Source organism: Salvia hispanica, chromosome 3, assembly GCF_029641045.1.
Source record: "Salvia hispanica isolate PSC_SH4W2 chromosome 3, Shi_PSC_v1, whole genome shotgun sequence".
Classification (NCBI taxonomy): Eukaryota; Viridiplantae; Streptophyta; class Magnoliopsida; order Lamiales; family Lamiaceae; genus Salvia; species Salvia hispanica.
In genome coordinates this window covers 14,948,397-14,964,176 of record NC_142694.1, presented here as the reverse complement: position 1 = coordinate 14,964,176, position 15,780 = coordinate 14,948,397, and the positions used below count along the sequence as shown (strand labels likewise).

The 15,780-nt window shown below is 33.9% G+C and overlaps 1 pseudogene; it reads left to right on the top strand.

Moving 5' to 3' along the window:
• The first annotated feature begins 13,593 nt into the window (after positions 1-13,593).
• LOC125216677 (UPF0481 protein At3g47200-like) lies at positions 13,594-15,163 on the top strand (annotated as a pseudogene).
• The last annotated feature ends 617 nt before the right edge of the window (positions 15,164-15,780 follow it).

Genomic DNA, 15,780 nt, shown 5'->3' with positions numbered 1-15,780 from the left:
CCAAAGTCTATCTAGGTTGTGAAATTCTTCTTTTTCTTTTGCAAAGCATTGCATAGATCTGACCGTGTTACCTTAAAGTGGACGACGCCCACAACCGGTCTACTAAGCAAAAGACTTAGACTTTGTTTGCTTCTTATATATTTAAATGTTTATAAAACATCTTATAAATGCACAAGCAAACACAATGTAATAATAATAGTGATTCTATTCGTGCGGAACTGCTCGAATAATACTGAATCGGGTTCAAAGTGGATTGTAGAGTTTTACGTATACAAGCAAGATTCTATTCGAGCGAAACTTGCTCGAAACATGCTTTTCAGTATACCAAACCTAACAATCTCCCACTTATACTCAAAACATGCTTTTGAGTATACCCACTGCCAAAAACTCTCCCACTTATACACAAAGCAGGTATTGATGCTAGATATATCGAACTACCATTCATTTCACAAGGTGAAAGAATAATCTGCTTGGTTGTTCTCTGATTATATCTTTTTCACCATAATGTCTTTGCTGCGTACTTGATCTTTAATTAATTTCATCCCCATATGTGATTGCTTAGCTTAATAAACTCGTGTGTCCCTTGAGTTAGCCTTCACTAGAGTAGTAAAAAAATAATACTCATAGGCATACTCAAACTTACGATTAAAGCTATTAGGAAGATATTCCTAAGGTAAACACATATTCAGAGGATGACTTACTCGATCACTGATTAGTCATAAAACTAAGACAGTGTAACCCCAAGGACATTTACATCAATGACTGGTAAACTAGAATATAGTTACTAGTCTTTCTCAAGCACTAGGGTATATTCATTACCTCAATCAAAATCCATTGCCATGGTTAATATGATATATACTTGCAATGCATAAGCAGAACTAATATCAAACTTAGTACACATTATAGCATATATGAGACATCTATCTCCAACACTAGCATCTCAACATTCTTTCTAGCATCTTAAAAAGGACTTAGATGCTAAGAATATAATTAGTTTCTCTTAAATCATTTATCTTAAACTGGGTAGACAACCAGTTTCCTACGCTAGATGCCAATCTTAGTTGTTTGCAACTTTTGTAGATTTCATCATCGTAGAGTACCAATAATACCATACGTAATGCACTTTCAACTTCCTTGTGCTTACAGCACTGTTAAGGACACAAGTCAAATTACAAATATTTGACAATTTTGATAAAACACATATACTCTGATTTAGATGCTTGCCAAAGACCACGAAGGTCAATATAAGCTTCCAATCATGCGTTTCTTGCCCTTAATTACATATCCATTAGAATGTTCTAGTAGATGATTTCCTCAAGACTTCTATTTATGGAAGGCTTTCTTGACAATCATAATACATACATTCTAATTTATGTAAGTTCTAATAGACAATAGGATCAAATAAATCATGGCACAACGATAGCGAGAAGATAATTCTCTTTGGGCATAACCCATTGTCATTGTCTAGCCTTTTGAGATCCATATTTACACTTGCAAATATACTAGCTCTCACTGACTGACACAGCCTATAGGTAGTTTTGCAAGTCTTGTAAAACATGTTGTCTATCTTAGATTGTAGTTTGAAATCTATCACCTTTTCAAGGATGAATATCCAAATGAACCAATACTACGTTGTAGTTAAAGGGATTATGTTCAAGTTGATCTAAGACTGAGTCTTACGACACTCTTAGACCCATGAACTTGTTGTGTTCCAGTGGAACGCTCCCACTACGATATGATTCTTACAATCTTAGGTACTGAAGTTGATTTTATTAGTGCAAAAGTTTCTAATGGTATGACTTCTTGGTAATGTGGAAAATCTGATATCTCTCTCTTTATTTTGAGAGTTATCACGCTGTTAGGCTTGTAGTTCATCTCTTGATCTTCATACAAGAATTATATCTTTGAAGATTACAGAACTTATAACCATACATCATTTGGGACAAACCTTAAAACATGCCACAGTACTCAACTCCAATTTCTTGGACACTTTTCCAACACGTGTTGGAACAACATTACACCTTGAGATGTGCTTGACTAGAGACGCTCTAGTCCACAACTCGTGTTTTGTAGAAGGTACTGATGTTGGTAGTTTCTTTAATGTTTATCCCATCAATGATAAGATTTTAATGAGTACAACTCATCACATAATCAAACTTGTCTTAGAAAGACTTCGATTCCTTCTTACATAACTATCCCATTCATTAGATGAATGCTTGGATTCGTCAATGGAGATTAGACTCCCGCTACTGATCATAACCCTTTGCTTGTCTCCTTATGGTGTAAACCATTAAGACTTGCTAGTCTTTCTATGTTGCACTTCTATAAGTATTCTGAATCTCTTGAAAAATCAAATGATTCTAACTCATAGTGCATCAAATAGACTTTCTCAACTCTCAAGCTATTTAACGAAATATTAAAATCTTGATAGTCTAGATCAGTTCGAACAATTTCTAAGTATTTTCTTGGCCTTAAGGCTAAGAGCCATAAATACTTTATCATTCAATGATTAAGAAGTTGATGTGTTGTTGAATACTCAACCTTGTCGCACTTATATTATTTTAATACTATGATGCCTTAAGCATCAACTATAAAACAATAGTTGAGCATTAATAGCTCCCACTGCAACAAAAACCTAACTGGATCAAGATCTCTTACTTAGAAGTTGCATTGTCATGTAAGTCATTGTCCTTCTAAAAAATAGGTCAATCCAACTAACAAAGCATCTTTTCTCGCTTTAAACAAACTTCGATGACAATCCAGGCTCTCCCATTTCCATATCTAGTCTTTTGTTCAAATGAACTAGGACTTAAGAAAAATGCAGCCTTTATGAATTCGTCATCTATCATGTTACTTTCCTCTAATAGTAACACAACGACTATTATTCTGAAGATTTTCTACTTTTCAGTTAAACCTTCTTATAGTCATTTCTTGTTACTCTAGGCGATGACTTGTGTCAGAAACTATTTGAGTGATCAAAAGATCCTCAAAACATTCTGTCACTCTAGGATATTCCAATCAAATCATCTTGACAGATTCTATTGATATCCATCTTTCATCGTTATTAACCAAGACTTGTCGAGCTACTTAAAGGAAAATAGCTTGACCTTATTCCTCAAGGAGCTTGTCAAGTACATGTATAAGTATAATGCATTCTTGAACATTCTTCGTGGAATTATGTCGAGGAAATGGAGGACATGAATCATTGAGTATAAACTCCAAGCTTTCAGCGATGAGAATCTTATCCATTTTCATTTCCAGTCTACTTAATTTAGGCATTCGAGTTTTCTTTCTTTAAGGATCGCAGACAAATATTAAATGACATAATGAAGATTTGACAAAGAAACTTATTATCACATACCCATGCTCAATACATAATCACAAATAACCACAAAACAATTATGTATCTTACAACTGCAAAATTAATAAATTGTATCCTCCTCTGGAGGTTAATACGCATTAAAATTTTGACAATTTTACTGGTCACAACACCGACGCATCAATTGCTTCCTCCTCTGGAGGTTGATACGCCTAATGTTGCCTAAGCACGACCATCAGATTTAGCATTACAGAATTTTATTTCTACAACACACTCCCATAACAATGTTAATGTGCTGACAACAAAACCAAGCTATCTCATAAATTTTGATTGAACCCTGAAACTCGTAGTTCCTTAGGATTATTGTCCCCACTCTGCAGGTGGCAATAATATTGGGAACCACTTTCTAGTTCATTCTATTTATTATGTGAGAAGTCCGCCCTTATGAACTTGCTATTTTCGTAGGATTATTGTCCCTACTCTGTAGGTGGCGATAATATTAGAAAATCAGCTTCACAATTTGGCAGACCAACCGATGGAGACCGTATACAAAGCACTCGTTGTAATCATCACTTAGATATTTTGTATGGTTTTTGCATAATTATCACATAAGCAGATAAAACAGATAATCCACTTAAAATAGATAAACACCAAATAAACAAATAAGTCCATTTAATGCATGACATTTAAGCACACATGATAATTAACGACAATTATTTAATCTAGTCAAGGGAGAATCAATTAAATAATTAAGTTTTATATTGGATAATAATTATCCAAATTTATTCAGGATTTATGAAGATAGAGTTAGCTATCTAAATCCATTTAGGATTATTCAAGATTTTATTTCGATAAATCAAATCCTACAATTCAAGATAACGTTGATCTAGGATTATCATTATTTAAAACGTATTAGGATATTACTAGATAGAAACATTTCCATCATAATCCTTAACATAAATAAAATCCAATCAACCAAGATTTATACAAATCTTAATTCTATTTAGAATAGACATCTAGAATATATCAAATATTACTTAGGATTTCTTAGATAAATAAATTTATCAAAACCCAATTAAATAAGGATTTCTTATATATCATCTTTATCCTAATCTATCTAGGATATAAATCCAAAAGATAAGGATAACTTGTATTAATTCTTATTTTAATCCATCTAGGATTTGTCTTAATAGAATTAAATCTATTCAAATCCCTAGGATAAAATAAATTAATGTAAATATTTATCCTAATTCATCTAGGATTTATCTTGGAATAAATCCATATAAATCCATAGAATAAGATAATATTATATTAGAATTATTCAAATCTATCTAAGATTTATCTAGGAACAAATCCATATAAATCTATAAGATAAGAATAAAATATTATATTATCACTATCCAAATCCATCTAGAATTTATCTATGAATAAATTCATATAAACTCATAGGATAAGAATAAAATAATATTATAATTATCTAAATCCAACTAGGATTCGTCTAGGGATAAATCCACATTAATCCATAGGATATAGATAAATATTAGATTGTCAGTATCCAAATTTAACTAGGATTTTCGTCTAGGAATTAAATCCCTACAAATCCATAAAATAAGGATAAAATCTATAATTAATCCATGATTTGATACAAAATTAAATCTTATACTCCCTCCGTCCCACTTAAAATGCAACATTTGGGAATCGGCACGGGATTTTATGTAGTGTTGTTTTGTGAGTTAAAGAAGAGAGAGGAAAGTAAGAGAGATGAAAAAGTAGAGATAAAGTTGTTTCCATTTTAGGAAACGTTTCATTTTTAATGGGACAGCCAAAAAAGGAGTTTCATTTTTAATGGGACAGAGGGAGTATAATATATAAAATCCACAAAAGATATATTCAAATCTTATTTCCTAATTAATCTTGAATTAATCCGAAATTGAATCCAAGGATTTGGAAATCCTAATCAAAATTTGGAAAGCCAAGTCGTGAGACGAGACAAAACGACACCACGCATAGGGAAACCCTAATCTTGCATCGTCGTACTCCCACTGAACCGCAGCCGCTGCTGGGCTCCCACTCGTCTCGCGATCTCGCCGAGCCTGACGTCTCCGACGCTGCTGCGTCGACGTCGCTCCTCCGGAGCTGCTGTCGCTGCTGCTCCGTCTCCGGCACTGCTGCGTCGTCCTTGCCACGGCTGCTGGCTCTGCCTCGGTGTAGTCGCTGCATCAGCGACGTTCTCACCGCAACATGCCCAGCCGAATTCTCGACCATGAACAGCCATCAAGAACAGCCGCCGCCATCGCGAATTCCGGCAGCCCGTGCCTCGCCGGCACTGCTGCACGAAGACACCTAGCCTCCACGTTGCTGTCCGTCTGCTCGTGTGGACGCACCTGCCGCTGCTGCAAGTGTGACAACGTCGCTGCTGCCGCTGCGTCGTTCTCGTCACGACTGCTGCGTCATCGCCCCCGAGCCGGACCACCGCTGCTGCCCGTCCAACAGCGCCGCTGCTCTTTTTGCTCGCTGATCGCCTGCCCGGCGTCGCAGCTGCTGCTGCCCGGAATTCCGCAGCTGAACTGGCATAAACTGCCCAGCTCGCGATTCCATTATCACATACGAATTGTTGAATGTTGACGGCAACACAATCCACGCAATAAAACATGTGATAATTCGAAGGAATAATTACACGCAATCATTAACAAATACACCAATTCATTAGTCAAAGAATCAATTGATTCGTATAGCTAATGATATACGTACTTCATAAAACCAACTCATACGTAAAAAATTATATGCATTCAAGCAATTCACATAATATGAAATTAATCCAGCCAAAAATTGGCTCTGATACCAATTGATGGGGTTTTGGTGCCCCTTGCACAGCTGAAAACTTGTACAAAACAAATAAATCAGACGTGGATCTATTTGACCGATTATGCGATTAATCAATTCACATGTTAAACAGATAATTGCATGCTAGAACGCAAATAATTCATGCTTAGAAAATATAAATCCTAAACATGATTTCTACGGTTTAGAGTTACCGATTTGATTCTCCAAAGAATCGTCGATTGCTCGCGCCTTCTCCACGTGATGATCTTCAATACTAGACCACGGATCTTCTCTCTAGTTCTCGAACTGTATCTCAATATCAGGGTGGGCTGATCTTATCAAAATACTAGGATTCGAATAAAGAAGACAGAAGAAATCCTTTTGGGAAAAAGAGTGCAATTCGAAATTCTCCTCAGCTGGAGATTTTCGCAAATTTCAAAAATTACAAGAAATAAAATTGTGATAATTCTGTCTCCTTTATTCTCCTATTTATATTAAGTTCCTTTTGGGCCCAGACAGGGATCTATGGAAGGTTTTGGATATGGGCTCATCCAATTTACTTTTTACTAATTAAATTGAACCCACGATTTAATATAAGTTATAATTGGAATACTACGAGCAGCCACTACAGAAGTAATATTGAACTCTCCCCATCCAAATCCGAAATTACAAGTAATCCGGGTTTCCACTTTTATTATTTATTTCCCGCGCTTAAGATATAAATGTCCATTAATTAATTAATGTCTGCTATGGACTTAATTAATTAATGTCTTATTAATTCCAAGAGTGGACTTAGCAAGAAACATTTATTTATTATTCATAGAGTAATAAAACTCCAACTGGCAAGTTTTCCGAATAATAAAACCTTGTTCGAGCTCCTCTTGAGGACATTATCAAACGAGACTCACCTCGCGCACGTTTCAACATAATAGCAATCCTAGCACCGCTAGATATTAATCACCACTACCCAATATATCAGGATTATTGGGTTGCGAAAAACCCGCACCATTTGATAAGTCAAAGTAGTGCATAATCAATACCGTATGCTCAATGCTAACATATGTAGATTAAGAAATAGTATTTTATCAAGACCTAGTCTTTCAGTAAATAGCATAAAGACACGTCTTGCTGTTAGATCCGTTCAGTGCTATACCACACCAATGTCATCTTATTTCAGTAAGGCTTAGAAATATGCGGACTGACATTGCAACCTTTCACGATAGGTAGCCAAAGTCTATCTAGGTTGTGAAATTCTTCTTTTTCTTTTGCAAAGCATTGCATAGATCTGACCGTGTTACCTTAAAGTAGACGACGCCCACAACCGGTCTACTAAGCAAAAGACTTAGACTTTGTTTGCTTCTTATACATTTAAATGTTTATAAAACATCTTATAAATGCACAAGCAAACACAATGTAATAATAATAGTGATTCTATTCGTGCGGAACTGCTCGAATAATACTGAATCGGGTTCAAAGTGGATTGTAGAGTTTTACGTATACAAGCAAGATTCTATTCGAGCGAAACTTGCTCGAAACATGCTTTTCAGTATACCAAACCTAACATGTGTAACTATTCATAGTGTGGGATTAATTACTGGAGCAATTTCGGCTATATTCTTGTACTATCATGTGAACAATATGCTCCCTCCGTCCCTAAAGAGTATGAACTTTGGGGTCAGTGCGAGTTTAAAGGTATTATTGATAATGAGTCATCTTGGTTTGGATAAATAAATAAGGAAAGTGGATCATTTCCGGTGGGACGGAGGGAGTAATTGTTTTTTGTTTGATTCATTTAAACTTATTTTATTAACACTGTAACATATAAATTGAATAATATAATTAAGAAATGTGATGGAAAGTAAGTTGGAAAAAGATTGTTGAATGTCCTACTTTTATATATTAATTTTATAATAAATGTGAATGTTATTGAGGTAGTGGAATATGGGTCCTATTAAAAATGATGAAAAGTGAAATGTGACAAATTTTATGGGGCGTACGAAATGAAAAAAGTAGCACTCCCTCCGTCCCACTCAAGATATCCACATTCTTGAGTGGCACGGGATTTTAAGAAGTGTTGTTAGGTGGAATAAAATAGAGAGGAAAAAGATAGTTGAATATTTTAATGAGGAGAGATGATAGAGGGGGTTATTTCCAAAATTGGAAAGTGGTCATCTTGATTGAGACAAATAAAAAATAAAGGTGTCCATCTTAAATGGGATGGAGCGAGTACTACTAAACTTTGTGGTACGGAAGGAGTGTTACTTATTTTTTTGCTTTGGTTAGAAGATATAGGCGGGTTAATATTTTAGGGTTATTTAATGGAGCAATTTCTGTTTATTCTTGTATTTTATTTACACGATACACTACTTAGCGGAAATTTCTAAAATTTGTTGTTTTATTTAGTTTTGTTTTTTATCCTTTTCATTATCATTCATTCTTGTTCTTTTGTTAGATTCATTTAAATTTGTTATTTAATTTATAAAATAAGTTGTGACTGTGAAGTACAATATACTATACATAGTCCATACAAGATTGAAATTTTAATTTTTCTTAATTAATTAAATGAAACTCCAATTGACTATTGAGTATATTTTATTTATCTGAGTCCTAATAGATGGATTAGGCTTTAATCAAAAAAATTTAGATATTAATTGAAAAACTAAATACTTGATTAATTTGAGATAAAAAATAATATACTCCACTTGAGTAATAAATAACATCTAAGAAAACATAAAATCAATTTTTTTTATTAATAGAGTACTTGACTGATATTGATTCTCAATTAATTGAAAGTTAATTGATTCATAATTACAGGAATTTGTTGAGTAATGTAATCAATTCAAATATACTCCATTAGTTGAATGTTAATTGGTTCATATTTAAGGAATTGGCGTTTTTTTTTATAATTAAAGTAATTGATTCAATTCAAATGTAAATACTATAGTTAATTTCCAACATTAAAAAAAATGCTCATCCCAATCATTACCACAATTCCAACATCTTCAATCGCATTTTCTATTCCATAATTTTTACTCATAGGAGTTCTAGAAAATGATTATCCAAATATATTTCGCAAAAGTTAACCTAATCATTTGTACCTCACAATCGAGCAACATCAATAAACATAACAATACAACTTCTACATTAAATTACCAAATAGCAGAATTCACACTCTAATGTCTTTAAAACCTTGTAGAAAGAGAGATGAGAAACGAGACACGTTGAGAAAGAACAAAAAAAACCTAGGAATTTAACAACTAGGAATAATATTATTATCCTAATAAACTTTTCATTTTTCTTGTATTGGTGGACGGAGGAAGAAGCATTGTAAAATAGTCAAAGATCATGTTTGGTTGCTATGAATCTGTTTGAGAAAGTAACATGTTTCATTAAATTTTAAATTTCTTGTTTGTTTTGATTTTTAAATTGTTCATAATCTTAATAAATATAATAATAATTTTATAATTATGTTTCTATCAAATAATTAAGAAAATATTTATACTAATATTAAAAATATTTTTATTGTTTAATTAGTTATTACTTGTGTTTAAATGAAATAGTATTAAATTTGATATTTGTCTAAACTCGTGAAAGTAAAATTATTTACATATCATATTTATTCTAGTTAATTTTAATTTTTTTAATTAAGATATGTGAGATTGATAAATAAAATAGTAATGTGACTGGTGCAATAAGATGATAATTAATTATATTATTCTCTTTACGAAAAAACACATAATTAGTTGTTACACGGAGCAAGTGGCGCTCCACATAAACCAGGATTCCCAGCAAAATCCGAAGCCGGAAAACCGAATTTATGCGGCGGAATCTTCCCACTCAACCGATTCCACGAAACATTAAACTGGCCGAGACTCTCAAGATTCAAGATTCCCTCCGGAATCCTCCCTGTGAGGGAGTTTCCAGAAAGGTCTATATATTGGAGGCCGCGCAATTTGGCGAGTTGGGGTGGGATTTTGCCGGTGAAGCTGTTGTTGGAGAAGTATATCTTGACGAGATTCATCATGTTGCCGATGCTTGTGGGGATGTTGCCGCTGAGATTGTTGTTTTCGAAATTCAGGATGTTAGCTCGTGGTAGTTTGCTGATGGAGTTCGGGATCGTGCCGGAGAGGTTGTTGTTGAGTAGATAGATGTAGTGGACGGATTTCATGTTTCCGATGGACGGTGGGATGCTTCCGCTCAAATTGTTGTTGTCGAAATAGAGGTATATTAATGATGTCATTTTCTTGAAAAGATTACGGGGGATGGGGCCCATGAGATGGTTTTGGCTAAGACTTAGCATTTGTAGTAGACTCAAGTCCTCAAAGGAGCTCGGGATTGATCCTTCGAGACTATTTGATTCTAGGTACATTTCACGCAAGTTAGTGAGCTTGCCTAGTTCAAAAGGGATGGGGCCCGTTAAGTTCTGTAGCTCGGCCAAATTGAGAAGTTGAAGGGAAGAGAGGTTCCCAAGAAACGGGGACAATGTTCCGGACATTGGGGTGTCTACGCGCACATCACCGTCGTCTATTAAAACCCCGAAACGATCCAATTTGACGACTCGGCCTGTTGAAGGGTCGCACTCGATTCCATCCCATGTTGCGCAACAATCTTTGTTAGAAATCCAACTGCTAAGCAAACCCGAGGTATCTGAAGTGATTTTTTTCTTGAAATCGAGGAGTGCCTCTCTATCCGTAGGGTGGCAAGCTTGGGATTATCGAATCTCGAACCCAAAGGAAATGGAGATGAAGATGAAGAGGATAATGACGTATTTGGTTGAATAAATCGTCATTGAGAATTTTGAAAAGAACTGCATCGACGAATACGGAATAACTATATAGTTTAGCTTTTAGGTATCCCTATCTAAATGCAATTATCGTTAACTATATATTAAGGAAAAAAAATTTAATTATTACTACTAATTATCTTGCCACAGTTAGAAGATACATTTAGGTGTAAATAATTATAGGGTAGGATTAATTAGTGGAACAGTTTCTGCTATATTCTTGTACTATCATATACCTTCTACTGTCCCAAAGAATATGAAACACTTTTACTTTTTTTTTTTTTATTTATTTATTCCATGTTCCATTTTTTTTTCACTATATTCTTGAATAATCATTCATTCTTGTTTTTTTTTTTTTTTTCATTCAATCAAATTTATGTTATTTACACTATATTATATAAATCTAAGTAACAATACTAAAGTCAATATATATATAAGATTGAAATTATAAATTTTCTTAAATAATTAAATGAAACTTCAATTGACCATTGAGAATTATATTTGATTTATCTAACTGAGCGATTGATTAAGATTTTATCTAAGAAATTTAGATAAAATTGGAAAACTAAAAATTGATTAATTTGAGACAAAAGTATACTCTATCAATAAATAAATAACGGTCTAAACAATCTAAATCTATGAAAATATGATAAAAATAATTTTTTTTGTTAATAGAGTTGACCAATAGTCTATTGATAAATTCATTCTCAATTAATTGAAATTGAATGTTAATTGATTCATAATTAAAGGAAAAATTATGAATTGATGAGTTATGTAATCAATTCAAATTATACAAATAATATATTTAATTTTCAACATTTCAAAAATACTAATAACCAACAAGACAATATGTTATTTTAAATTTTCAACATTACCAAAAACATTGATTCTCAATAATCAAATTATCTATCATTAAACACGTTATATGAGAATTGAGTTATAATATTAGTCCGTTCATGAAAATATATGAGAATTGAGTTATTTTTATTATTATTATTTTGAACACATGTTTCAACATTAATTATGGTTTAAATTGATGGAACTACTTGCCATTTACAAATGGGCTTGGAGTATGGCCTTTCGCTTTCCATAACTTGCTTTTAAAAGATATTGGGCCGATCTATTGTACCTCTCCAATTAGGTAGTATCAGGTATGCCTCATTTTCACTAAAAATAATCAACCACTTTTTTACCTCTATTCACTGTTTTATTTTACTGCCTCCGTCCCATTAAAAATAGAATGAATTTTTTTTTTTCGTTCATCCTATAAATAATTCATATCCATTTTTTTAAAAAAAATTCTCCTCTTTTATAATGACTTTATCATTTATAGCCCTCACCATCCACTATACTATTCCAACCATATTTTCTCATTATCTTAATTTACCAATTATGCATTAAAATCCGTGTCAATCTCAATTAGCCTATTTCTATGGGACGGAGGGAATACTAATTTCGTACTCCCCCCGTCCTATAGAATTAGACCATATTTCCTTTTCCGTCCATCCCGTAGAAATAGTTTATATCCATTTATGACAATTTCATTATCTTACTTTTTTACTTTATCATTTATCTGTCCCACCATCCACTATACAATTTCAAATATTTTTTTTCATTCTCTCTTAGTTTATCAATTACCCATTAAAACCCGTGCTACCCCTAACAAAATGATATATTTTTATAAGACGGAGGGAATATTAAAATATGTGTCATACACTATTAATATTCACTTCGTTTTATTAGTGTTGATACATTTCTTTTGATTTTGAATATTAAGAAATAAATATTTAGTGAGAGCATTGAGAATAATTTGAGGAAAAGTTTTACCCCAACTTAATTAAAATTAATATTAAATTTGTAGTATCTGACAGGTGAGTGATGTTATTGGTCAATAATGATTGGCCAGAGAGAGGAACCTAATTTGCTATGATTTGAGGAGTAATATAATTGTTGGAAATTTGAACATTTGTTTATTAATCAAATTATTCATCAATTTAGTTTCCAAAATTTGATCATTTGTATAGAAAATTGTGAATTATTCTATCTTGAGTTGTATCTCGAATTTTCAAATCATTAATAAATTTGTCCTATTTATCAAACGAATAATACACTTAAATTTATTCGAATTGGACAAGCATCCATCCATCTTTACGATCATCTACAGTTCTATCAAAGCTTCCTCAACAAGAATCTTTCAATTCTGAGTCGTTATCCCAATTCTCAACAACCAAGAGAAAGATATCAATATAAGTTGCACGAAGAAGGTTTCTTATTAACTGCTTTTGAGTATTGATACTGGTCTCTTGCATATATAGAATTACAGTAGTATTTATTTTTGGATTCATATACCCTTTATTTCATACTCTTAGTATGCAACAGAGGAAGACGTTGATCGTAAAAAACCTACAACTATCAATGAACTGGCATTGATTTATTAATTAAAATTCATATAGCAATAAAAATATATTAAAGAAACTCTACAATGTTTCTATCAATTTGTGTTATTTTCTTTTTTTCTGCCAAGAATCGACAAAATGTGTCAAAAGCAAAAACAAAAGAAAAAGCAAAAGCAAAAGCAAAGCCTTTTAGTATGTCATGGTAACCTCTAATTCTTTTGTGTTTGCTAAGTTTTATAAATCCTCATCTTTAGACTACAAATTGGTGTGAAATCTGAGAGAAAATTAAAGTAGCGAAACACTTTTATTTAAAATTTGAGAGAGAAAGTACTCTTAACACTTGTAATTAAATCACCATGCTTTTAAATTCATGGCAGATATAGAAGAGGAAACTCTGGTTATCGGCATCCCTAGATCTCAGCGGCGCAGGCTGCACAAAGTGCCGGTGCAAGTGCGACGGGACAGGAAGCACATTTATGAGCCAGCAGTTGTTTCCATCGGCCCTTACCACCACCGGAGGGATGATCAACAATTGGAGCTGATGGAACCATTCAAGGACGAGCTACGAGATATTGTTTGCGGAGGCGCTGACCGAAAAAGCTCCGTTCTAAGCAACATCTACGAGCGGATAGATGAAAATCCGTCATTTCTATGGCGGAGCAGATGGCTACACCGACGAGGAATTGGATGAAATGATGCTTTGTTCCTCATATGCTATATGCATCGACTAGGTATGGGTGGGGCAAGAACTGAATCCTGGATGCATGAACGCATGGGAATGTCTGCTATGTTGTCCGTGCATCGTGATATGCATATGCTGGAGAATCAGATTCCCCTTAATCCTCCCCCAACACTACCATTCATTGTTGTGCCAGTACTTGAGCATCGCTTTTTATGGGGATTACAATATGACACAACTCCCATGGACAGAAGAAGAAGAGCCTCTTCACCTACTCGAAGCTTTGCGCCGCACCTCCCTTCGCCTCGTTCAGACCCAACAAAATTCAACTCTCTTTTGGCAGCTTATCAAGAAATATAATCAATCGTCGAAGAAACTCACACCACCTTTCCGGTCGGTGACTGATCTGATAGCAAATGTTGCAAGTGTGTTGCCAGTGTTTGACAGTCCTTTTCGGTCGGTGACAGATCTGATAGCAAAGGGTATTCATCTCCGGAAGAGTTCACATTGTTTGACCGACATCAGCTTCTTCTCCTACGGCCTGTTCGCTCAACTCCACCTTCCTTTCTTCTTTGTCAGCGACGAAAGCAAAGTGTTCTTCTCCAATCTTATTGCATTCGAAATGTCGCCTGTGACAGCCACAGACTACGGCGTGACATCTTACTTTAATTTCATGAAAACGTTAATCAACAATGCTAAAGACGTAAAGGTGCTGCGAGAGAAAGGCATACTGATCAGCGCGTTGGCAAGCGATGAACAGGTGCTTGATATATTTAAAATCATTGATACCTATGGACACTCAAACTTTGGTCTTTTTCTTGAGGTGAAGATGAGGATTAATGAGCACTGCAAGACATGGATGGCCGACCTCTTCAATACCAATTTTCAGAGCCCATGGACTGTTATGGCTCTTCTTGCCGCCACATTTCTGCTTTGCCTCACTTTTCTACAAACTTACTACACAATCAATCCACGCAACTAAACAATTCCACTTGATTCCACCTTCTGTTCTATGTATGTTAATTGCTTGTACTTGATTATTCTACCTTGTGCATTATGTATGTCTTTTAGGTTATTGTTTGTAATGTAAGTTACTATGTTGAAAATAAATGTGGACTGTTTTTCTTTTTTCTCCGATTTAATCAAAGTAATTTGTTCGTTTGTCCCCATCTTAATTATGTGATTTGGTTTGATTTAGCCACATCTCAGATTTGAGCGAAATGCACATATAAAAGTTTATATTGCACAATAGTTTATACTTGTCAATTCAATCGGCCTAATGCGATTAACCTGACAATCCGAACCAGCTAACCCAATCAGCCCATCTTAAACATGATTTATATTTACTTATATTGCAAAATATTTTATAATTTTGTGGAGATTAAATATAAAGGGGAAAAATATTGTATTGGAACACTACATTGCCCGAAAATTATAACCGAGTTAAATTTTAAAGGCCTAAATTTTGTACTTCCATCCATGAAATAAAGTACTATTCTCGTTGATTTCAGTGATGTCTGCCTTACATATCCATTATATAATTTATTTCGTTCATGAAAATGTATGAGAGTTGAGTTAGTTTTTATTTATTTATTTTGAATGCATGTTCAAGTTTAGACTTGATGGACCCACTTGCCATTCATAAATTGGCACGAGTATGGGTTTTCGCTTTTCATAACTTGCTTGTAACTTGTAAGCTATTGGGCCGGTCTATTGGACCTCTCAATTTATTTAATTGGACTCATATAATTTGTTTGCAATAAGTATATTTTTTCTATAA